The 25,647-nt window shown below is 45.9% G+C and overlaps 1 pseudogene; it reads right to left on the bottom strand.

Moving 5' to 3' along the window:
- Positions 1-7,692: 7,692 nt before the first annotated feature.
- LOC118906724 overlaps positions 7,693-25,647 on the bottom strand; it is a 74,480-nt pseudogene continuing 56,525 nt past the window's right edge.

Here is a 25,647-nt window from a genome sequence, read left to right as displayed (position 1 = left end):
CCTGGGTGCTGTGTAGACCCAGCCCTCCTTCCTTACTGATACTCCTTAACCCCCATGGCCTTTCACTTCTCTCTCCTCTCTGAATAGGATAAAAGAACCTAGTATTATTAGTTACTGCCACTCAATGTTAAAAATAGACAAGCCATTTTCAGGCTTCATCAAAACAATATCATGATGAGTCACTTATTTTTCAGGATTGTGAATATCCAGAAAATATTAAAACGTTCCCAAGACAGCAAGGCAGCTCTCATCATAAGAACATGTGATTCTTTCTAAGATTTGTGACTTGCCAGGTGCCAATTGGCTAATAAGTGGTATAATGATAATGAGTATTTAAGGATGAATGAGACAATGTATAGAGAGGAAGCACGTCAGTCTTTGACCTTGGGTGAGTTGGTAAACCTTTCTGAATCTCTGTTTCTCTATTAATAAATTGGAAATGAAAGTACCTAGTTTGTAAGATTGTCATGAAGTTTAGATAAGTGAAAAAATAAAGGGCCCAACAGGTGTCTGTCACTAATCCTTGGGCACTGATGCAGCATCATGCCATCCATTCAATAAATATTCAGTGAATGTCCACCACATGCCAGGTTCTATGTTATGTCCTGGGAACGCCGAGATACACAATATGGACCCATCCCTTCCCTCCTGGACTCACTGTCTAGTAAAGGGTACAGATAAGTAAAACTGGCAGATCCAGCAGAGTGAGCCACTTGCCCTGGTGGGTTATGTACAGGGTAAAAGGGAACACTGGCCAGTTTGCAGTTTCAAACTTACAGTTCCCAAACCTAGGGCACTTGTAAAAACCTCACAAGAGATTTCAAATGATAACACAAAGAACATATTCATCAGGGTGTACTCACCCTGTCACAAGATAGGAAAGACACATTCCAAGTACTCTGATGACACAACCACGGAATGGGGACTTCCAGCCCAAAAGGAAATGGTCCAGCACTATGAAAACTCAATGAAATAGATGGAATTGCATCCAACTGGGATCTCTGCTTGTCCTCATTCTGCATTAACCTTGCCTATGTAATGAATGATTATTCCACGACCTCACATAATTCTCACAACATTCTCATGAAGTGAGTGCTGATATTTAACCCCTTTTCACAGATGAATGAACTGGTGCTTAGAGACATTTAGTAAAACTTGGAATTGATAGTTAGGAACTTACAGGGCTGCGACTCAAACCCAGGACCCCCTAAGCAGTGAGGGACCTTCTCTCTCTCTTCATGGGCCTGTCTGGTGGGGCAAAAGAGCCTCTTGTAGGGAGTTCTTGCAGACCTAAGCCTATTTATGATTGCTCCCTTACCAAGAACCACAAGATCAAATTGGGGTTATAAATATAAGGGCTGTGGGTGATCTATGCAGTTTGAGTTACTTGAGAAGACTTTGAAATATAGCTAGGACTTCAGTTTGTCCCTGGGTGGAGAAGAAGAGCAACATCCGTTCTGTAATTCTTTTGATAAAGATGCATGTTCTGTGTACTGAGCTGCAGTTTATTTCTTATTCATCTGTTTCTGTCCTCTTTCTTAGAACATCTTAGATGCATAAAGAAAGAAAACAACTGAGCTGCTTCTATTACTGTAATTACAGCATGATAGGACCGTAATTGAAGAGTAAACCACCTCAGGGGCTGGGGAAGGAGGGACAAATGTCAAGGCAGTCATCCATGCCTGTAGGAGGGCAGGTCGCAGGGCTTGCAAACAAAGAACTAAAGTTCTCATTACACAAGATTCTTATCTGTTCCTTCTAGCAAGCCCAGCATGACCCTGACTTAGGAACTAGTTATTAGTCCATGATTCTATCTGTTCCCAGCCCTCCCAACAAGAATAATTCTCTTTTCAGACCTCCCATAACCCATTAACTATGCTTCTTTGGGACGATTTGGAACTTCCCATTTTGTGTGATGTTTATGTACAAGTGCAAGTTACTACTTCTGCTCAGCTCTCACCTTCATGCAGGCAGGCTCTGTTTTAATGTATCTTTGGGTACCTCACAGAAGACTGTGTGCTTCATTAATGTTCATTGAAAGAATGAAGATACAGCTCCATCCCTTGGGGAAAACCTTGCTTTAATCACACTGGCTTCCTTTGAGGACCTGAATGAATGGGAAAAAAGAATTTGGGTCCTGTTCTCAATTTCTACACAAGAATGTCTGTCTGGCCCTTGGAAATGTCTGTTTAAGTCTCAGGAGAGTGGTAACTGCTAAGATCAATTGATGAAGACCCTGGGCAAGACCCTCATCACATATTTAGAATAAAAGCCAAAACTGAAGGATACTAAGCCCACCAAGCTCCCCTTCCCCTCCCTGCCTTGCTTGCTCCCAGCTTCTCCTCCTCCCTCTGCATCATCATGGTCCATCCCCAACCTCGCCTCAGTATAGGCCTTCATCACTGCATCCTCCAGTATTTCAGAAGCTCCTGACCTCAATCACTCCCCGCTTCCTTCTAACCTGTATAATGTTTCCAGATGAACTTTCTGAAACTCTTACGTTAATTATATTGAGAAATGAATAAACACAGTGGTTGAACACAGAGCTTTAGAAATAGCCAGAGTTGGACTCAGTCTCAGCCCTACCATTTACTAAGCCTCAATCATCTCATCTATAAAACGATGATAGTAACAGTACCTGCCTCATTGGCAGTGGTGAGAATTAAATGAAATATTATGTATATTTACCAGAGTACCTGACTCCTCACAAGTCCTCAAGAGATGTTCAGGAACAGAAAAAAATAATTTCCCTATTCCCTAACCTGAAATGGTTCTTAATGCCTACAAGGCACCTCCCTTTGCTTGGCATCCCAGGACCTCCAGAAGGTAAATGCAATCACCCCTGCAGCTCTGCCCCCTACACAACCCCCACAAGCCCACCTCTGCTTCAGCCAGAATCACACAATTTCTCCATTTAAGGGTGCTGGCTTCTCCCTGTGCTACTGATCTAAATCCTGTCATCCTACATCTGGGTAAATATTTGGGAAACGATCTTTAGGAGATCCCTCCTCAGAATGTATCTTAAGATATAGCCCAGACTGATTTGAGAATTCAGTGTTTTATGTATGAGTATGGACGTAGGTACGTGTGTGAACACAAAGGAAAAACAAGGTAAAATTAATCTGTTATTATTGTAATAAGGCCTTTCATACATAAGAGCAAAAGAAAAATACATAAATAAAAAGATTACTAGATTTGACCACACGAAAGCTTAAAAACCTCCCTACATCTAAAAAACACATCACAAACAAACCTGGAAAACAGAAAGATCAAATGAGAAAAAAGCACTATATATGCTAAACAAAAGAGTAATAATTTATAAACAGCTGTTACTAATCAATAGGAGGAAAATACCAATGGAAAAAAATAGGCAACGAATTTAAACTAGCAAATCACTTTAAAAAAAAAAAAAAAAAACTCAGATGCTAAAGAAATATATGGGAAAATGCTACCCTTCTAATAATAAGATAAAATCGGAGTAAAGCCCAAAGTTCCACTTTGGTCTCTCAGATAGGAAACTGTCCTTTGCAGCCAGTAACAATCAATATTGGCAAACCTGCAAATAAACAGGGACTCACCCTGGCGGGATGGGCAGCCAGCATGACCTGTCCTAGAAGCCACTATGACAAGATATGTAAAAGGTTTTTAAGATATGGATAACTCTTGACCAATAATTCTACCTTTAGCAATTAATCCTAAGAGGATAATCATAGATGAGCACCAAGATCTCTTCATAAAGGTTTTCATCAGTGTTTTTTACAATAGAAAAAAACCACAACAGCTTAAATTTCCAACAGTAAGTGATTTAAAAGTAAATCATAGCATAGTCACATGATAGAATGTTCTGTAGCCTTTCAGCATTATATTTTAGAAAAATATTTAATAGTTTAGGAAAACATTCACAAAATATTTTAAGTAAAAATGTTAAGTAGGATTGCAAATTTGTAATACATTCCCAGGGGAAAAAACTGGGGGAGGTGGACCTGGAAATGCTAAGTAATTATCTCGTTGGTAATGGGAGGAATTACCAATAATTATAATTTTGTTTATTATCATTTCTTTTCTGTGTTGGCGAAAAATGAATATAAACTAAACATAACCAAATGGACCCTACACAGGCTTCAAAGTCAGCTCAAAGTCTTACTTCTTCCATGAGGTCTGTCCTGACTCCCTCTTTCAGCCATAAGTATCCATGTGATACAATCACCCATTTGATCATATGCTTCCTAGTATTGCTGACTAATTATTCCAGATTAGTCTTCATTAATTAGTATTAGTTCTTCAGCAAGATTTCACTCAAGACCACTCACACCTGGATCTACCTACTTTTTTCAAGATGGCTGCAACAAGTTCTCCCATCTCATGTGCTCTTCTTACAATTGGCATTGATATTCCTCCAGTGAAGAAGTAAGTCATGTCCCCTGCCCTGGAACCTGAGCCAGCCTGTGACAACAGCAGAAGTGATACTAAGTGACTCCTGAAGGCAGAACATACAAGAGGATAGTGCTTCCACCCAGTTTCCTTGAGATGCCCTTTCTTTGGAAACCAGCTGCCATTCTGTGAGGAAGCCTAAGCCACATGGAGAGTCCAAGTGTAGGTGATCAGCTGGCTAAGAGCCTCAGCTGAAGTCCCAGTCAACAGCCAGCAACAACCACCAGTATGCAAGTGAGAAAGCCTTTACGATGACTCCAGCCCCTTGCCACCAACTATCTGCCTGCAAATACCTGAGAGACCCTGAACAACAACTGCCTGGCTGAGCCTAGTCAATCCTTGAACTTGCAGAGATGAAAATAATAAAATGATTGCTATATTTTAAGTCATTAAGTTTGGGGAGATTTGTCACACAACAATTGATAACTGGAACTTACTTATACTTCCTCTTCTCCTTTGCTGCCTCACAGCTCTCCTCTCCAGAACACTTTCAGTCCTAAATCCTTTGGCCCTATAAAAATTAATCCATGTATATTTATTATATAAATGAACAAGTGAATGAATGGGAGTTCTAAATGCCACTGTATTCCTTAGCTTCAAACTTATGCATGCTGATGAGTCAATTCTTAAGAACTTCCTGACCTAAGAGAACTAACAAAGCAAATCCTTTTTATCCTTCTAGAGTCTGAACTTTGTTTCCTTCTGCATAATTCCTTTCAGTTACTCCTCTAGCTACCCAGCATGCACAAAAGTTTCACTCACTAAAAACGAAGAGCTAATAAAACAAGGGGACCAATGAATAAACTGACAGCACTGAGCTCACACTTTTCTCAGGAAGAAGACACTTTCTAGAAAAAGGTGGGCCCTCTTTATCAACAAACATGTTAGCAGGATATTGCTATCTTCATTCCCCCCGTCAATAGGGAGGCAAGCTATTGACTTCAGAGTCACTAGGAGGAGTCCCAAAGGGCAGAGCCCTCAATTCCATTAAGCCACCATTGCCACAGCCCTAACACATAGCACCACCTTCGTGATGTGGTTTGTAGGGCAAAGGGCCTTCTCTGTGCTAATCTATCATTTCAGATCCCCTCAAGGGGTAAGCACTTTCCTCTCCAGCCTCTTTCATTAAAGAGAAAGCTCCCTGGGAAGGGAGCACATGTTCATGGTGTGACAGAACCAGCAACAGCACTATTGTTATTCTGTCCTAACATCACAGAATGTGTTCCTGGGATTTCGTCCCTGGACTGGAGGGATAACTGTGCACAACTGAGGCAGGGGTTCGTGGGTGAGGACATCCACAGAGAAGAAAAAATTAAAGGAAAATAAGGCTAGGAACTCTGAAATCAAGCTTCTCACGTTTTACAATCTCACCAAAATTGAGTGATGCTGCCAGTGCCTCTCTTTACTTGATGGTAACAGATTAAATTTCGTTAATCTTTTTTCTTTTAATGCTTTTGGGAATCAGTGAAATTGGGATTACCTGGAACTCATGTTGCCCCCTCTTTCACTAGCCCTCAGAGACCTTAACTTGTCCCTTGTTGTTGAGGATGCTGTCAGTGACATGAGGAGTCAGACCTCAGATTTCCTTTGCCTTAATGCTGCCATCTCACCAGTTGGACCCAATTACTAGGAAAAGCAAGGATGTTGGGACTCAAGGGTGGAAATAGGGGGCAGAGGACTTATTGCAAGCACAACCTCACATGAAATGCTCTCCGAAGGCAGTGGGATTGTCTCAGATGTTGAAGAAGAGTTTGATGATTGACTTTTCACATCCTTCCTCTCTAGACACTCTTCAGAGAAGGAAAATGAGGATGACTGGCGCCTTCTTGTATTAATCTTACATTTGGGAGGTCAGTGGTTTGTTCCGCCACTAATATCAGCTTGAGTTGGTATCTCCGTGCACACTGCTCTGGGCCCACCAGAAAGCTGGTGCCATGTTGTAATATACTTGGTAGAACTGACACCAAGTATTTGGTTAGACAGAACTGACCACAGAAAAAGGTATTTTCTTTTCCTCTTTCCCAGAGGTAGACTTTTTTTTTTTTTTTTTTTTTGCCACTTATCTACTTTCCCAGACAAGAAAGTAAAGTTCAAGTTAAGGTTTGTCCCCCAGATTTCCCAACAAATTTCTAAAACCTAGCTCCCTGCTATTGTCACCACTGTCACTATCATCATCCTCACCATGTGCCCACAAGCTCTATCTTTCCCATCACCCAATCAGGTTGGCCTCATTACTTTCCCCATCTCCATCATCAGTGCCAATTAATCATCACCATTAACATCGTCAGAATAATGGCCTTAGCAAACCCCAACTGGGAGAGGCCTGTTCCCACCGCTGCAGGAATTTCCATATTAAGACTTCTGAGCCCGTGAGCTCTGGAATATACTAATAGAGAGAAACCGTATTGGAAAAGACCCCTGGGAGAAGCTGAGGGAAAGCGTGCCCCAGTCACCTCTCAAAATATCCAGCAAGAAGCCATCGGGGAGCATGTGCCCGTTCTTTGAACTCCCTCAAAGTACCTTTCATCTGTTCTAAATCCAGGATCGTCTTTGTACAGGGCTTGCTGTTTCTGGATAAATCCTTGGCCGTTGTTCAAGCCCTGGACTGTGTCAGGATGTTCCACAGACCCCAGCAGGACAGCATTGCTAAACGAGCGTTTCCAGCGGGACCCCTTTCTTGTGACACGGATTCCAAATCCCAGCCCAGAGCGTCTGCACTCAGCAGTACAACATGGCAGCGACCGCGTTCTATTCTCATTTCAACTCCTGTCTTCCTGGAGGAGGCCCCCCACACCCACCACAAGACAGTCAGCGGCTGATCATTCTTTCCTGAGGCACTCTATTTTCGGCTTCATATCATATCACAGACTCTCCCTGTGGAGCAAGCTAGCGAAACACTTTTTCCTTGCCTAAGCATTTGCCTTGTATCTGATTCAAATCTCTAACCTGGAAATTGGGAGAGTAAGCCAACAGGACACCAGTAGGAGGGCCTCCTGCTCTGCCCGCAGACTGCACCTCAGTCCAGGGACTTGCTGTGTGATGCTGTGCTGATATCCTTCCCTCTCTGAGCCCCCATCTCACTACCCATTGTCAGAGAGTGTTTTGCACCACCTGCTTCCTGGATGTGTCAGAAGACAAACTCTGTTTTCCAAGGCGTATTACCAAATTGTAACAATTTCCCCTGGTATTTTTTTCTTTTTTTCTTTTTCTTTTTTGTAATTGTCAAATGATTCTTTATTGAAACATTTTCCTTTGTAGTTCTTAACTAGGTGGGCATTCTGCTGTAACACTATTGATGTCATGTATGATGTCATGAAGGCAGCCATCAACACTGCAACCCACAGACTGTGCAGTCATATCTAATGGCTCCAGAGAGTTCTCTGGCTAAAAATTAGTGCTGCATCTGTCAGGCAATGCTGACAGTGTCATCAAAAGTGGTATTTCCACTGAGTTTAATATTTTTCTGCTTTTTTCTGTCTCTGGGTGGTTCCTTGATGACTTTGATGATGATCAGGGCAGAGGCAATGGTACCACCTCCATATGGCTCTGTCTCTTCTGAATGGTTGGTTCCACTGTAACCTTAGACCCAACCAGCCACCTGCTGCCTTGGTGACATCATCATCAACCTTTTCTGGAGACAAGTTCAGGGGGCCGATGACAGACATAGCACTGGCTTCCCCACAGATACAGCTCAGGTATGCGACTTTAATCTCCTCAAGGTCAAATGTGGGCAGTGTGGCACAGAGGCAGCTGGGGTAGGATGAACTCAGATGCAGGATAACCGAAGAAAGTTGCACCTTGGCCTCCTCCAAGTCAAGAGCCGAGAGCTCCCTGGTATTTTTACACAGCCTCTATCTCTTCATTGCATTTGCATTTAATGTGTCACATAAGCCACAACCTGTGAGCAAAGCAAAATGGTCTTATTCCCGTTTCACAAATAAGAACACAGATCAAGAGTTGTAGGTACCTCTTTCAAGGTCTCGGCTATCTGGATAGCGGCCACTTTGGGACTGGAACCCAGATGTCCTAACTGCTGGGGCTAAACTCCTAACACTTCCCCCTCACTGCCCTGCATGGAATGAACATGAGTAAGTCACAAAATGACCATGAAACCAGCGGAAGGGAGCAAGAAAACTATGAGTGGATTGTGAAATGTGAGTGAACTGTGAAAAGTATCCATTTAAATATACTTCACAGTCCTATGGGGACACTTGTCACACTAAAACACAAAGGCCCACGGGCCACTTAGAGTTACAGGCAAGATGTGAGTGCTGGAAGAGGACTTAGGGGTCAGCTCACATTTTATAAAGGAGAAGAGTGATGCCCTGCAAGGTCACTGACTAGTCCAGGCCACTCCAGGACTCAGAAGTTCATCCGATGCCTGTTTCCAAAAGCTTTCCCTTCAGAACATTTCTCCCTCCTTCTATGAGAAGGACGTGACTTCCTCACAGTGGTAGAGGCTCTGGCATTCCACTGCAAGCCAAGGTAGTTGGCCCTCAGCCATGGACACAGGCAGAGAAACTGAACATACAGCCAAGGAACTTCAGAGTCACTAGGAGGAGCATCCTATGAAGCCACCTCCCTGCAGCCTGCCACAGCGCCTGAACTTCCAACATCAGGTATCCAGGTCCATGGATTATGGCATGAAGGACTGCAGTGCAATTGTGAAAGTGCCACACAGGATTACTGATGGCCAGAGCAATTTTTAGCCATCAATAGCCTACTATAACTTAATCAAATAAACCTTGGCAGAGGGCAGGGCCCTGAAGAGTTGGAGCACAGCACAGGTGTGTTTTGCCAGAAAGAAGAGGGAATAAGTGGTCCCTGACCTGAAACTTGGAGTTTGGACTAAGGAAACTCCTCAGTCTGGAGGAGAGCCCTGGATACTTGGGCAGCAAAGGGATACAGGGGAGGGGAGCAGTGATGCCATTATGTGGGTAGAGAAATCTTAACTGGGCCAAGTAGTAAAAAACCCACGTAAACTGGCTTAAGCATTAATAAAATAACAAAATTTTAAAATAAAATAAAATGGAATATATTGGCTTATGAAACCCAAAAGTCCAAAGGTGCACTGGCCTGAGGCTCAGCTGTCTCACTTCTCTGCCTGGCTCTGATTTCCTCTGGGTGGGCTGAGATCTCCTCCAGGAGAGCAAAGAACGCCCATGGCCCCCCGCGGCTCCACAACCCTTGCAGAAAAAGAACTCCACCTACCCGGAGCGCAGAAGTGGACTCTGATTGGCTACCTTAGACCACGTGCCCCTCCTTAACTAATCACTGAGCTCTGATTAGCCAGGTCTAGATCACGTGCTTCCCCAGAGCTGTGTTGGACTGACAGCCTCAACTTTCATTCAGGAGGCCGATTCAGCCTGGGCAGTGCCATCAGCCCTGCCCCTCACATCCTCAAGCCTATGCCACACGATGGGGGTCCCTGGAGGACACACACACACACACACACACACATACACACTTAGGAGCACCTCTGCCACCAGGACTACCCAGCACTTTTCTGGGAAATGTCACAGTGATGGGATCCAGATGCTCCAGGGTGCAAACTGCTGGAAAGAAACCCAGGACCCCCCCCCCAGTTCTGAGCAGGACAGTTCCTCAGGAAGGGAACTGTTAAAACCACTATCCGAAGTAGCATTATTCGTTTAATTGTCTATTGTTTGCTGGCGTTCTTGTCGGGTAGAAATATTAGCTCTGTGAGGTCAGAGACTGAATGTTTCCATGCTTGTGGAATCCCCAGCACCCAGAATGGGTAGTACCTGGCCCAGGACACGAACTCAGTAAATGTTTAAGCTTGTACCACTGAAGCAACAAGTGTGTCTTTAGGCTGTCCTCTGGGCTTCACCTCTACTCAGTTCGGGCGCTGCCGCTGCCCCTTTAGATTCCAGGAGCAGCTTAGGCTGACCACGAACAGACACATCCCTTCCCCTGTATCACCGGAGCACAACAGAGACTGATATAGCTCTCACCTCTCCAGAGTGCAGGTACAGAGGGGTCCTGCTCTCCCCTTCCCCCTCCAGGGCCTACTTACACTTGGCGAAGTTAAGCCCTGGAGGTCTGTCTAAGTGAGTACAAGCCCATAAAGGGGGAACAGCTGAGGGAGCTCCAGGCGAGGTGTTTAGGGCCCGGGTGGTCCAGATCACTGTAGTCTGAGTGGGGCACTAGGAGGCCAAGAGCACCAGGATTCTGGGGCCTGCATGGAAGGAAGTCCTGCTGGTGGGAGAAGGGAGCAGGAGAACAGGGAGGGGAGGTGGCACGTGGCCTGAGCAAAGCTTTCCTTCTCTCACCCAGACCTGTCATTTCCTGTATCTCTGGGAGGCTATGAGGGGGGTGCTGTCGTCTTCCTTTCTGCACAGATACCTGTAATCATGGGTTCCATCGACTCCCCGTCCCTGTGTGGAGACTGCTCGCCATACCAGCTCCAGACCAGGGTTGCCTAGCAACTCAGAGTCCTGAAAAGAAAGAGAGAAAGCAAAGGAGCCAGACAGGAAAGGGCAGAGGGAAGTGGGTCTGGAAGAGGGAGGAGATACCAGGAGCAAACTGCCTTATGCCCAGGCTCTCTAGTCCTTAGGACTGATCCACCCACCTCCAGCTGTCCTCTCACTGGCCATTAGATGCCTGACATTCTACCACTGGAGATATTTCTCTTTCAATCCACTCATCTCCCTTGAATTGCAAATCCTCTAGAGAGGCTCTGCCCACTGCACTGTCCCACTTGAGCACAGGAGGAACTTATCAGACCCTCTTGGGGAGAAGAAAAGGGGAAATGTGGAAATGAAGTCTAATCACATCCTAATCCGCCCTGTGCTTCCCACCACATTTGATATTATTTCAGTCCATTCCACTCTTCTCCATCCAAAGTCTGTCCACAGGTGCAGGGCCAAGATGTCAGGTTTGGGTGTTTGACAGCCAAATCTGTGGGGCACTCAGTGAGCTGCTTACTTCATGGAGACTCAGTCCTTTCTACAATAATCTTCAACCATGAGATTGTTGTCCAAGTTAGGAAAAATAATGCACTTGAGAATAACTGGCACAATATTTGGCACTTAGACAGTACACATATATGCTAGTTTCCCTTCCTGAAGATTGGTCATAATGCCATGGTCACTGGGACCCTTGCAGTCCATGTAGCCCTTCTACTGTGGTGCAAACTAGCCAGACTCTAATTTTGGAGGTAAAATTTAGCTCCAAGGCTGGAGAAATCCCCAGAACCTAATTCTGACTTTAAAGCTGGGAGACTTCAATCCTTACTCTTGGGGAACACATCACCCAGTGGGCAAAGCAGAGTCCCAACAACGAGGAGTCAGAGAACAACAGATGATGGCACAAGGTTTCGCTCCTGAATTAATCAGGTATTCTGTCGGCTTTATTTTTCCAGCCTGTTTGAGCCGTTCTTGCACCTGGCTGCCTTTGATGAGTCATTTCAGTTAACCTGTGGTGGTACTTACAGCTTAGCCTACCTATCGTCACGGTGCAGTGGGAATCAAGGCTGGGACTAAGAATTTGTCTGGAATTGGGTTTACCATTCTTTGGCTGGTGTTAGACCTCTAGACAAAAACAAAGCTTCATTTCAGACCCTTGGAGCAGGATTTAAGATCAAGATTTGGCTGACAAATGAAATGATTTTGTAAACTAATAATCTTGGGTTTATCCATCCTTCTATCCATCCTGCACTTACTAAGTTGGACCCAGTTCCGCACTAAATATAAGGAATACATAAGAAAGAAGAAAATGGCCCCAGCCTGAATTTTCTGCCTAATAAAAGAACCCTAGAAAATAGCCCATCATTCAAATCCAGATACTGCGGTTCCTCATCTTAGGGCAAGTGTAGTTCAGAGGTGGAGTTGGAAATAGTATGGTCAGGGTGAGAGGGCTCCTGGGGCAGAGGGAACTTTTTGAAGCATCCTATCTCCACACAAACTACCAAAGCAAATTACGAAGCTAATTTGACCTTTTCCAATATCCACATTCCTAGCCCACCCAAACTCTGGAAAAAGGTGTACCTAAGAATGGAGAGAAAAGTGACAGGCAAGCAAGGACCCCAAAGCTTGAAAAATATTAGAGTTGATAGGAAATTGACAGGAGAGGAAATAATAAGGGACAAGGGTGCCCCCAGCGTCATTTCTATAGCTACCCATTGGGTGTCTGATTAATAGTCTTAAACATCAGCTCAGCCCCGAGTCTTCACCCATTCACTGTTCTCCAATTAAAGCTGTTGTGTCCTCCATGTTCCCAAGGCCTGTGTGTGCATGTATGTCTTGTGCGTGCACATGTGAGTGTTGGGAAAGGACATCTGTGTGCCTGCTGAGGAACTGAGGGACACCTACAATGCATGCAGGTGGAGTCTGAATTGTGTGTGTGTATAAAACCGTGTGGATTCATGATGGAAAGCACTCATATCAAAAAACTGATATTAAATAGTAAACTGAAAATAAAGAACTGGCTCGAAAGCCAGAAGTCCCTGGAATCTTTGGAAATATCTGACAATTTTGTTTCCTGTGGGGCCTCTGTTCAGTTTTATTCCTGGTACCAGCATGTGCAGCAGAGAGATGGTCTGAGATCAGAGCCCCTTTTCTCTGAGCTGCCCACGGCCTTCCCGGTGATTATCTGAGCATCCCCGCCATGGCTGTGGTTGTATTTCATATTTATCTCAAGTGGGCTGGTCTCCTCTGCAGTGGGTGACCCACTTTCAGGGCAAGACAGAAGACTTGAGCGTCAGACGTTTGGTCTCTCCCTGACGCCTCATGCATTGGGAAGGGTGCTGGCAGGGAAGAGACCCACGGCCACCCCTTTCTGCCCCTCACTTCTGTCCCAGCCAGGAGGTTTCTCATTGTCCCCAGGGTGTGGCCTCTCATTCCCAGTCCTGGCCTTTGTCTGTGCTGTGCCCTCCACCAGGAACACTCTCTCTTCTCCTGCTCTGCCCCTTCGGACTCTGCATCCTGCCTGGGGCATCTCCCCACCCCACAACTGACACCCCCCAGACCCCCTTGCCCACACAGCAGCCTCTCTACTGTCTCCCCTCAGACCATCTGTGCAAACCACTTTGGTTTGCACCGACAAATTGTATTCTGTCTTCTAATCGTTTCTAGCTGGATTTTTTCTCTCCTACTGAGGCAGGAGGTTGCAAATGTGCTTCCCTCTTTGACGCCTCCTCCCTTGCTACAGTCTTTGCCTTAGGCCAGGCCCTTAATAAATCCTGCTTCTGTTGAATTAAGTGTAGCAGCCCTGCTGGAAGACTCACAGCTGGATGGCTCGAAATTTACCCGAGCTGAGGACTTTAGTGTTTGCACCAAGCCACTTCTGTGAATCTTATAATCGGAGCCTGACAATTCCTCTTTGAGGAAACCAGGGAAGGGCTTATTACCCCCACGTTACAGATTAAGGAAGGTGAGATTCGGGGAGATTCGTGATTTACTCTAAGGTCATGGAGTCAGGCGAGGGCATCCAGACAGCCAGTCCTGATCCTACAGATCCTACACTCTTTTCACTACCACATGCGGCCTGGGCGTTACCCTGATACCACTCACATCCTCATCTCAACTGTTTGTTCTCACCCAGTACCCTCCAGGTGATGTCCCTCCATCTACCTTCTAACTTCCCTTGATCTCCAAAACCCCACCAGCGGTGCTAAATCCTTGGTCTAAATCCTTGGTCGTATTTCTACTCCAGCCACATTGGAAAGAGGTTTAGAAACTTGATCACTATTGTTAACACTATTAAAACTAGTGCTAGGGCTTCCCTGGTGGCGCAGTGGTTGAGAATCCGCCTGCCAATGCAGGGGACACGGGTTCGAGCCCTGGTCTGGGAAGATCCCACATGCCGCGGAGCGGCTGGGCCCGTGAGCCACAATTGCTGAGCCTGCGCGTCTGGAGCCTGTGCTCCGCAACAGGAGAGGCCGCGATAGCGAGAGGCCCGCGCACCGCGATGAAGAGTGGCCCCCGCTTGCCACAACTGGAGAAAGCCCTCGCACAGAAACGAAGACCCAACACAGCCATAAATAAAATAAATTAAAAAAAAAAAAAAACAAAAAACTAGTGCTAAAATATGAACACTTCAAAGGGGATGTGAGTTAGAACAGTAATGATCCCTTAATCCACTCCCCTCTCCTGGCCTAACTGGCAGAATTTCAGAAGAAAAAGATGGTTTAGACCCATTCCATCCAATAGGGTGGCTATTGAGTACTTGATAAATAGCTGATTCCAATTGATATATACTTTATTTTTTAACACTATTATTATTTTTTATTTAACATTTACCTAACCACATTTTAAACTTTTTTCCATATAAATGTAAATAAATCTGCTTCACTTTTCAAAATTATGGTAAAGCACACAAAGATTACCATCTTAACCATTTTATTGTATAGTTTCTCATTAAATATATTCACTTTGTTGTGTAACCAATCTCTAGAACTTGTTGATCTTGCAAAAGTGAAGCTCTGTACCTATTAGACAACTTCCCATCCAATTGATAGATAATTTAAATGTAAATAAACACAAAATTTCAAAAACTTATTTTGAAGAAAAGGATGTAAAACATCTTATTAATCATTTCTTATGATGGTATGTTGAAATTAGAATATTTTAGATGTAGTGAATTAAATTAAAATGCATTCATAACATTAACTTCACCTGCTTCTTTTTACTTTTATAATATGTCTACTAGTAAATTTTACATTATATTTGTGGCTCACATTATATTTCTATTCAACAGTGCTGGTGTGGATCATACACTTCAAATTTCTAGGACTCTTCGAATAACTCCATGCAGGTAGCCATATGCTCAGATTGTGTTTGAGGTCCCATTAGATGCAGCAATAAGAATTCAGAACAGAGTCTTCTGAGAAGATGGTACTTGTTTCCTCCCAAAAGTTGCCCCTAGCAGTCAGCTTCCCTGACCTCCCAGGGTTGATGGTCGGCCCCACCATGGAAACACTCAGCATTCCCATCTGAGCAAGCCCTGACTGAATTCCCTGAGCCACGCTCACCGCCTGGGCGGGGCACCTCTCTAGTGCCTTTGTCTTCCTGCATACCCTGGCCCAGCCCCAGAGGGAGGACCCCTAGTTAAAGTCATGCCTTAACATTCTGCACGCTGCCATGGAGTACTGAGAGGCTATGCATGCTCTCTACCGAATCTCCAGTGTCTTTGAAGAGGTTGCTGGCTTTGACCAAAGTGAAGATACTAACTCAGGCTGGTTTAGAACAAATTAAGTTGGATCAACAAAGAGTAACTGACCACCTGTTGGTAAAATTTGTCCTCCTGTGTAGTACATGTACTGTGCACATAGAAGCAGTTAATATAGTCTTGCCCTCATCAAATATGTAACAGTTAGAAGACCACTCATTGATAAGCAAAAACTTAAATAATCGCAACTCAAGACAAAAAAAAAAAAACAAAAAAAACTCAAGACTACAATGGACAGCTTTTTATCTTAGAGTTTAGAAGTCTTCCAATTAATTTCCACACCCAACACAGCCTCTGTGGCATGGTGGTGGGAAGGGGAATTGAACACCAGCTGAAGCTTGGAGCCAGATTTACTGGCTGTGGGACCCTTAGCAGAATAGCCTCCTGTCAACCTGAGCCTTGGTTTCCTCTATCATATTTTAAAGGTGAGGTGTGGACTAGTTGATCTCTTTAACTACTTGCAATTCTGTCCTCCTTGAATGCTGCAATCTACCCTTTAGCATCCCCACAAAGGCCCACAGGCACTGTTTCAAACTTTTGGTAACATAGAGCTCCCTCCTTGAAAAATATCTACAGTTTTTCAGAGATCTTCCTCTCAGGAGCTGCCATTATACTCTCTCTAACTTCCACCTGCAAAGTGGTACCAAATAGATGAGTAGATTCTAGTTGCTCTAGGTTTCAGAGGAGGCCAGGGCTTGTGAAGATGGAGGAGTGAACAGCTAATCCAGGGAGGGGAGGAGATTTCAGTGCAGGCTTGAATAATGGATAATATTGGACCTGCAGAAAGCAAGAGTATAGAATAAACCAATGCAAAAAGAAAGGAAGGAACGAAGGGAGGGTGAATTAACTTCTGGCCTGAAAGAGAGACCCAGGGAGAGAGATGGTTCAGAAAAGGGAAACACACAGGTTTTCAATTGCTCTTTTTAGTCTGCAGAAGATCATCTCTAAGTGAGATAATAATATTTATAACCATTAAATGAAACATCTAACATTTATTGAATACTTACTATGCGCTAAGCACTTTTATTTCATTAAAAGTTCATAACCACCCCCATGAAATAGGAACTAAATGTTTCCCATTTTACAGATTAAAAAACAAGGCACATAGAGGATTTTTTTTTGCACAAATGTTTGTTCTAGCTCCAAATTCTATTATCTTGTGATTCATAAAAGATATCTTTGTTTCTGTTGGCACTGAAAGGCACCTGGAGATTTAGGACAGTAGATGAGGACGAAATGTCTTCAGCAGATATCCCACCCCATAAATACTTCTTCTTGAGGTAAAGAGAGTGCCTCCCCCTTCACCCGATGCCTTAGTGTGCATGCTGGTGGAGAGAGGGTAGGTTCAGGAAGGTAGGACTTTTGGGATGAAGTCAATGGTCAATTTCTTGACAAGAAAGACGGGGTTGCCTAGGAAGGCATTCACAGTCCATATTCCATGGGATGGCTCCCACTGGTCTCTGCTCTCATATCTATGTCACCTCTTGATGGCCACATTGCCCTGGAACTATGGCTTGTCTCCAAAGATTCCACATAAGCCAAAGGAGGCCACCCTCAGAGACCACTGCCTGTCTCAGCTCCAGCAAGAAGCTTTGAATAAAACAAAAAAAGGAAACCACAAACAGCCATTTTCCAGTAGACCAAAGTCTCAGGGCCCCCCGAAACATGACTCCACAAAACTAAGAAAGTCTGTAGATCCCAGGCTGCTCCTCACACTGAGGAGAGGGTAGGTAGGGGGTACATAACAATGTCATTTCATATGATTAAAAAAATATTGCATAAGTAGGGCCAAGGAAAATAGAATAAAATATAAACTAAAAATAAATGGTTGAGTCAACTCATCTTTAACACTTTTCTCTGTAACATCTATTTTGTAAAATGGAATACGACTTTCATACTCCGGCTACAAATTTAACCTTGGCCACAAGTTATGATGTACATTACAATACACTTTTATTATGTTACACAGTATTGTGGTGTTTTTTTTTAATCTATTGCTAAGCCCCTAACAGTATGTCTGCGTCAGTGAAGCCCATCTGTCACAACCACAGTGGAGATATTATTATGTAAATAGTTCTAGGGCCTCCTTTTGGGGGAATTTAATATATGGTCCTAATATCCCAGCCAAGAAAAAAAAAATGTTGATGAAAAAAAACTCTCTTTTTTTTTTTTTTTTTTTTTTTGGTTTGTTTGTTTCGTCTGTAGAGAAAGGCAGGCTGAGTTGCTGAGGGTTTTTTTTTTTAATCATTCAAATCTCTTTTCTTCTCTCTCTCATTCACAATGCCTTTAAAAGCTAATGCTATGGCTCCTAATAAAATAAAATAAAATACATGAGAGACTTCTTTTAAACACACCAGCAGAAGTATAGAGCATTAATATCTTGCAGCCTAGTGTATTAGCCATCTTTTCTATATTACAGTCATATTTCAATAAACTAAGTTTTCTTAGCAGGTGCCATCTTGGATTATTTCTTTATTAGACTGAGTTATAAAATATGCAGAATTGTAGGCTGAATTTTTTGTTATTTATTGCGGGTTTTAAAGCTTTGCCAAAATCCATACAACTAAATCTTTCTCCTTAGAGGTGGAGAGGCAACACCTGGAAGGGACCTGCAGGCACTTTTGCTTTCAGGGCTGCCAACCAGGTGGCTTGAGGAATGAGGGCAGGACGGAACAGAGTGTGATCTGCAAACAGAAGATGACAGTTCCCCAGACTTCTCAGTGCATCTTAATTAACCAAGTCAGGATTTTAGGGCAGCACAAAGAAAGGGGCTACCGGGACCTCCCAAGCCCACATCAACCATGTCCCCAATTTTACTCAATCAGGAATCAAAGGTTTGCTGAGCCCTAGCCAAGTGGTGAGTACTTTGCAAGAAGCAAGAGGAGCAAATTGCATGTACCCCAAGACCTCAAGGGGCACCCAGTCTAGATGGAGAGAAGCGACACCAGGTAGAGAACTGCTTGGGGGTTGTCTTAGGCTGTTCATGCTGCTGTAACAAAGTACCATTAACTGAGTGGCTTATGAACAACAGAAATGTATTGGCCACAGTCTGGAGGCTAGAAGTACAAGATCAAGGCACTGGAAAATTCAGTGTCTGCTAAGAGCCTGCTTCCTGGTTCATAGACAGCCATCTCCTTACTATGTTTTCACATGGTGGAAGGGCAAGAAACTCTCTGGGGCCTCTTTCATTTTCTTTTCCCCTCCAGGTTTATTGAAGTATAATTGACAAATAAAAATTGTATATATTTAAGATGTACAAGGTGTTTTTTTGTTTGGTTTTTTTTTTATTTTTTACTTTTGGCCACATTGGGTCTTCGTTGCTGCGCATGGGCTTTCTCTAGTTGCGACGAGCGAGGGCTACTCCTCACTGTGGTGCACGGGCTTCTCATTGCGGTGGCTTCTCTTGTTGTGGAGCACAGGCTCTAGAGCACAGCCTCAGTAGTTGTGGCACACAGGCTTAGCTGCTTCGTGGCATGTGGGATCTTCCCGGACCAGGGCTCGAACCCATGCCACCTGCATTGGCAGGCATATTCTTAACCACTGCACCACCAGGGAAGCCCACAAGATGTTTTGATATACATATATTATGCAATAATTACCACAAGCAGCTAGTTAACATTTCTCTCACTTCACATAGTTACCTTTTGTGTGTGGGGGGGGCGGGGGAGGAGTGGTAAGAATACTCAGGATCAACTCTCTCAGCAAATTTCAACTATACCTTATTATTAACTAGTCACCATACTCTACATTAGATCTCCAGTACTGCATCATCTTACAACTGAAAGTTCATTTCCCTTGACCAACATTTCAACAGTTCCTCTGGGGCCTCTTTTATAAGGGCACTAATCCCATTCACGAGGGCTCCACCCTCATGACCTAATCTCTTCCCAAAGGTTCCACCTCCATATACCATCACATGGGAGATTAGGTTTCAATATAGGAATTTGGGGGGGCGGGGACACAAACATCCCACCTATAGCAAGGGTAAAGTGGTCACGTGACAGTATGGATGGTTCCGACCAAGGGCCATAGGGGTTGAACAGAGGGAGCTGTGGTGCAGAGCTGGCTAATCAAGGGAAGCTTCCTGAGGTGGTGGGGTCTCAGCTGGGCCCAGAAGGAGAAGTAGGCTTTAGCTAGATGGAGAGGAGAGAAGTTGCCACCAGGCATCACAACACAGGCACACATCTGTACTTGTTCCAGGCAGAGGAAAGGGCATGATGGAGGTCTGGGGGCAGAAAGAACAGAGGAGGTGATAAAGGATCAGATGGGGTCAGGGTGGCACTTCCCCATTTCAGCTTGCTGGGATCAAGAGAGGTCTGGAAACCAGGTGAGGCGAACCCATCCAGCATCTGTTTCACAAGGCGCTAAGCTTCCCAGCAGAGAACTCTCTTAAAATAAGCAGAAGTCAGGAAGCCAAGCTTGACCCAGGAACAGAGAAGTAGTTGTTGTGATCACGCTGGGAGCAGCATGATCCTCATTCCTCACACGCCCCTCCCAGTCCAGCCATCTCTCAGGTCCAAGGGGAAAAGTGGCTATGAAACAGGAAGGAAGGAGACAGGGCACAACCTTTGAAAGAATGACATAGTCCAAGGACATGACATAAACTGATTAGAACCAAATGGATCCAAGATGGCAGACAAGTCGACTTCCACTAGACCTTGAGCCTCAGTATACGCTCACATAAGCAAGCTAAATGACACACCCACAGGCACCATGACAGTTCCAAGACCGACCATAAGGATCAAAAAGTGGGCGGTGGCCCAATTCCTGGAAATACCCGCCCCTTCCTAAAATAGCTGGAATACTCCTCCCACTCCTTAGTCTATGAAATTACCTACTCTTCTAAAAACTGACAACCCCATACCCTGGTGCCTTTCTCACCTTCTGAGATGGCCCACACTCTGTCTGTGGAGTGTGTTTCTCTCTAAATAAATCTACTTCTTACCTGTCACTTTGTCTCTCACTGAATTCTTTCTGTGATGAGACATCAAGAACCTGAGCTTCACTGAGCCCTGAAACCAGGTGTGTGATCTCAGTTGGAAGACCGGGTTTTGGCCGGGTTTGAGTCCCAGCTGTGTGGGTTCAAGTCCCAATCAGGATTTTGGCCGGGCTCAAGTCCCGGCCACATGGGTTCAAGTCCCAGTCTGGGTTTAGGCTGGGTTTGAGTCCCGGCACCTGGGTTCAAGTCCCAATCTGAGGTGCACAGTTTCAGCTACAAGGCAAAACCAGAAAATGCCACTTCACCAAAAGTGTTGCCAGGTATCACAGCACAGGCTTGTACTTGTGACCCCCATCAAAAGGACACAGAGGGGTAGGGAGGCATCCTCTGACATGTTGACTGCACACAGTTTTAGTCCCTAGTGTCACCTGGGCAATGGATGAGGTGGCCACAGCAGTGGTGGTGCCCAGCGGCAGATTGCAGGGGTGCATGGGACAGGATAGTGAAGGTGGGCATGGGCCCAGAGCAGAGAAGGCAGCCATGGCCAGAGGAAGCAGGGGTGCCCAACAGTAGTGACAGCAGTGCCCGGTGGGTGGGGCCACTCCCCAGATTTACAGGAAAGTACATATTATGAAATGTAATCCGGGAAGCTAAGTGTCTTGGTAGAAAGATGCCTGTAAGCATCTGCAAGCAGCTATAGTGAATGTGACTCCATTTATGCACCAGCACCATGCCCTAGGAAGCTTGACGCACACAGATGAGGGGAAAGGAAGGAACACTGGAAGTTGGCTGGTACTGAGGATAGGGATGTGGGACTGAGAGCAGGCCTGCCTGTGGCAGCGTGAAGCCATGTGGCTGACTGGCTATCCTCTGTATAGTCCACTGTCTTCAGTCAGGATCCAGCTAAGCACCTCCAGGCAGAGGGACCCTCCCTGCCCTGCCTCCAGACAAAGCTAGTTCAGGTCAGAGCTGGCAAACGGGAGCCCGGGAGAAGTCCCTGTGGCTTAGCTATGCTCAGCACTTGGTTTCTCCATCAGCGTGGACCACGGCAAGAGTGGTCAGGGGGTGACACCATGAAGGCCTCATCTGAGCAAACCAGGAGCGCCTGGTCCCAATAGAGGAAGGAGCCCCACAGGGAGAATGAACTTCCTCTGGTCTCCCTGTGCTCACTGCAGGAGCTCAAGACAGCTGGGGGAGAGGAGAGGGGCTGAGAAGCAGGAAGCAGGGACCTTCCCAGCAGGGCTGAGTGTGGAACTGGCTTTAAGAAGCGAAAAGAATTTGACTTGGGAGTAAGAGGGGGCCCACTGGGAGCAGAGGACAAGCAGTGCCTGGTGCCCCCTCGTCACACTTCCCCAAGGCAGTCAGGATCCAAACATGCCAAGTTCCCCTTAAAATCCCAGCCAAGAAACCCCAGCTCGGCCATTTGTTACATTGTGATCTTAGGCTATTTTCACAATCTTTCCGAGCCCCAGTGCCCTCATCTGTAAAAGGGCATAACAACGCTTACCTAGCAGGACTGTTGTGAGGGGTAGATGAGTTATCAAGGGCCACACAGTAGGTGTTCAACAAATGGCAAGCCTCTTCCTGCCTGTAGGTCCACTTTGGTGTTTGGGATTTATGTCCCGTGAACTCATATAAACACACCTGCGGCATCTAATTACATTTCAACCTTCACTGCACACCCCTCCCCAGGGGAGTAGTGAATCCCCTCTCCAGGGACCATCTGTGGAGTTTCCTTGATGTTCAGACACACCCTTCCAGTGTCTGCCCCCAAGGCCCACTGCTCATCAGAGGACACATATAAACTCTCTGGGTCCGTGCAGAGCTTTGAAGAGGTCAAAATTAAAGAGACTGAAAACAGGTGATTTCAAGGAGCCATGTGAACCTAACCCTGAAAGAGGCCAGAAATATCAGGGGAGACCTTTCTCAATTTAGTTTAGATCCCCCACAAACGTGCAAGGCTGCAGGGAGAGTGGCATCCTAACTCTACCATCACTGCCCCCAAGAGGGTCTTGGCAGTGTGGGTGAGAGCAGAGAGCCCAAAGGTGGGAGGGCTCCCCAGGGCAGGAGGGGTTGGGAAAGCCTGGGGTTCCCAGGATGACTTCACCAGCAGTCTGGCTGTGACAGCTCTGGAAGGTAAATTACAGGGGCCCCTCTAGGGCCAGGACCACAACAGGAGCTGAGGTTTGGGCATTGTCCACCCCCTCCCCCAGCCTCTCCCCACTAGCCAGGTCTAGTGGGTCCCCTGAAATCACCGCCCACTCTCACAGAAGTAAGGCCATGGAAGCGGCCTAGCCTGACCTGGCTGCCCCGAGGACATCTTCACAAGATCTGGGAAAAGAAGGAGGCAGAAGAGGAAAAGGAAGGACCAGGAAAGCCGCCATCTGGAGAAAGAGCAGGATGGCCTTTAAAAGTGAGATTTCCCGGGGAAGAGCTAAACCAGAACCTCTTTTCATCAAATTAGCAGTTAGAACCTTCCAGGTCTTGTGGCAGCTTCGCAGAGATTAATTATCTGTCAGCTGAGAGGCAGAGTCGGGTGGATGCCCCAGGGTGACACCAGGGGATGGGGGACTCTGGAAGAGACTAAGAGGACACCACAGAAGCCATGGAGGCCTGGGAAACAAGCTTTCCCTCCTTCAGGGGCTGAAGGTTGGCCCTGACACCTGACACCATCTGGCACTCCCCCAGGAAAGGCACCGCTGCAGGGACCCCTCCGGTCAGACCCCACCAGGCCTGAGGTGCTGCAGCAAGATGAAAGGCATTGAGGAGAGGATGAGAGCTTTCAACTTTTATCTGAACCCTCTCTATCCAAACTCAGGTATCAGGTAGCAAAGGATGCTAAAATGAGATTTACAAAATATTTTTTTCCCCAGAGTCACCAGGATGGGACTTTAGGTCCTTATTTTACAGATGATGATTTGCCACTCAAGAAGACTCACCAAGACCATGCAGTGACTCTGTCGCCCCAGACCCTGAGTCCCATTTCCACATTCTTTGCATAAACTCATTCAAGCAGAGGTTAGGGCAGCTTTGGTACAGCCAGTCAGCTCCTCTTGTGCCTGGAACTGTGATGTCCAAGAGCAAACGTTTCTTCCCCTGGCTGACCCCATGGTTGCCCCAACTGCTCACCCATTGCCTACGTCCAGAGCTGATTTAGCTGTTTGGACACAAGTGGCTGATTAATAAGAGGAAAAGCAAGCACGGTGGGAGGGGCCTAAGGGGGCAGGCACACCAATGTGCGGGGCAAGAAGTCCCGGGAAGAGGTAGCTCCATTTGGAAACACCCCCACCAGGATGCAGATGTTCCAGCAGCTGGCTGGGCAGCAGGCCTGGCAGGAAACTGCTCCAGCGCTGACCCCAAAACCCATGCCTCTTCCCCAACCCCCTTCTCAACACTTCTGTCCACTCTTCTCCCTGTCTTCCCTATCCCCTACTCCCTTCCCTCTTCCTACTCTTCCCACCTCTTTTCCTCCCCGTTGCTGCATTTCTCACCCACTCTGCCCTTTACACCTTGTCCCTTTCCCCTTTCCCTCCTTGGCATTTGTTCTCTCTCTCTCTCTCTCTCTCCCTCCCTCCCTTCCTCTTTCCCTCCCTCTCTCCTTCCCTCCCTCCACGTCTGGACTTTCTGGTGCTGAGTAGTTCATCTGGGAAGAACAGCCAACCTGGCAGTGTCTTTTTCTTTTGGCCGAAACCAGGGAGTGCAGACACAAGCAAAATGTGCACAAGAGAAGAGGAGAAATTTCATCTAAGGACACGTTGTCTCATCTAAGGACACATTCCATTCTCATACTCCATCCATTTGATAGATGGGTGGGAAAAGAGAAGATAATCAGCCCATTGAACAGTTGGAACTCATAAGGCACAGACATGAAATCATTTGCCTTTTGCCCAACCCCTGTTTTCAGATGGTCCCTGTCAAATCCCTTTTCCCATCCTCAGTGATAACCCAGGCATATCTCATTGCTGGCTAATCACTTCCAATGATTAAAAAAGCACAAATGAACTGAGCCTTTTTCAGAACTCCATCATACGTCCAATAAGGCATCATCTCCTCCCTTCCTCCAACACTGGCCAGGCTCTTGCCTAAAGGACAAAGAGATGATAAAGGGAGCTTGATCTACTCTTAAGACATCTCCTATTCCCCACCCCCACCCCCTGCCACCTCTCATGTGTTGGGGCAAAAAGGATAGAAAAGATGGAAAGTGGCAAGTGTCTTTTACAGGAGTGGTGCTATGGTAGTCCTTTGAATTGATAGGCCATTGCTGCCTGTTGGCTTCTAAACTTCACTTGCTCAATCGTGGTGACCATAGCGAGATCTCTAGAGGCCACTCACAGGGCCTGCCCCTGCACAGTGCCCTCAGGGGGGAGAGTCAGATTCCCCTCCACCTATTTACCCTCTCATCACCCTCTACACCTCTGCCACTGGGCTCCTCTCCCCAGGCAGCCAACCCCTTGTGGATGGACCAGGGAGGTGCTGTAAAGGTGAGGGCATGCACACCGAAGGAAGAACCCAACTTTTACATTTTAGAACATTCTTTGGCTGGGAGATCCAGGATTCTGTGTTCTGGTCCCTCACTAGCTAGCTCTGTGTCAATTGACCTTTGAAGTTAGCAGAGCTGTATTCAGATTCTAGTTCATAACTTGCTCACTGAGTGACTTTGACCAGTTATCAGCCTCTTTGTATCCCAGTTGCTTCACCTGCAAAATGGGGATAATAATATCTTCCATCCAGTGCTGCCAAATATGATAGAACTCAGCATAGGACTGGCACAAAATCAATGTCCCGTAAGTACTGGGAACAGTATTTTGCCTCTTGGAGCCCAAGTTTCCCTCATACGTAAAATAAAAAGGAGAGTTTTCAGCTCCCAAGTTCCTTTTCAGCTTCCAGTTCTCTAGAATGTACACATTGATCTCCTCTGATGGGGGTATTAGCTATGCCTATGCTGGCAGGAACACAAATCTCCTTCCGTGCTTGCCCAAGTATGCACATTGAATGGAGAGGCTGGGGGACTCCGGTATCAACAACCCAACCCTTTGCGGATCAGTCAGCATCACTCAGGACTTGAGCTACACACCCAGGCTGGACCC

The sequence above is a fragment of the Balaenoptera musculus genome, chromosome 14 (genome assembly GCF_009873245.2).
Source record: "Balaenoptera musculus isolate JJ_BM4_2016_0621 chromosome 14, mBalMus1.pri.v3, whole genome shotgun sequence".
Taxonomy (NCBI): domain Eukaryota; kingdom Metazoa; phylum Chordata; class Mammalia; order Artiodactyla; family Balaenopteridae; genus Balaenoptera; species Balaenoptera musculus.
The sequence above is the reverse complement of the archived record's forward strand: the minus strand, read 5'-3'. Positions and strand labels throughout refer to the sequence as shown.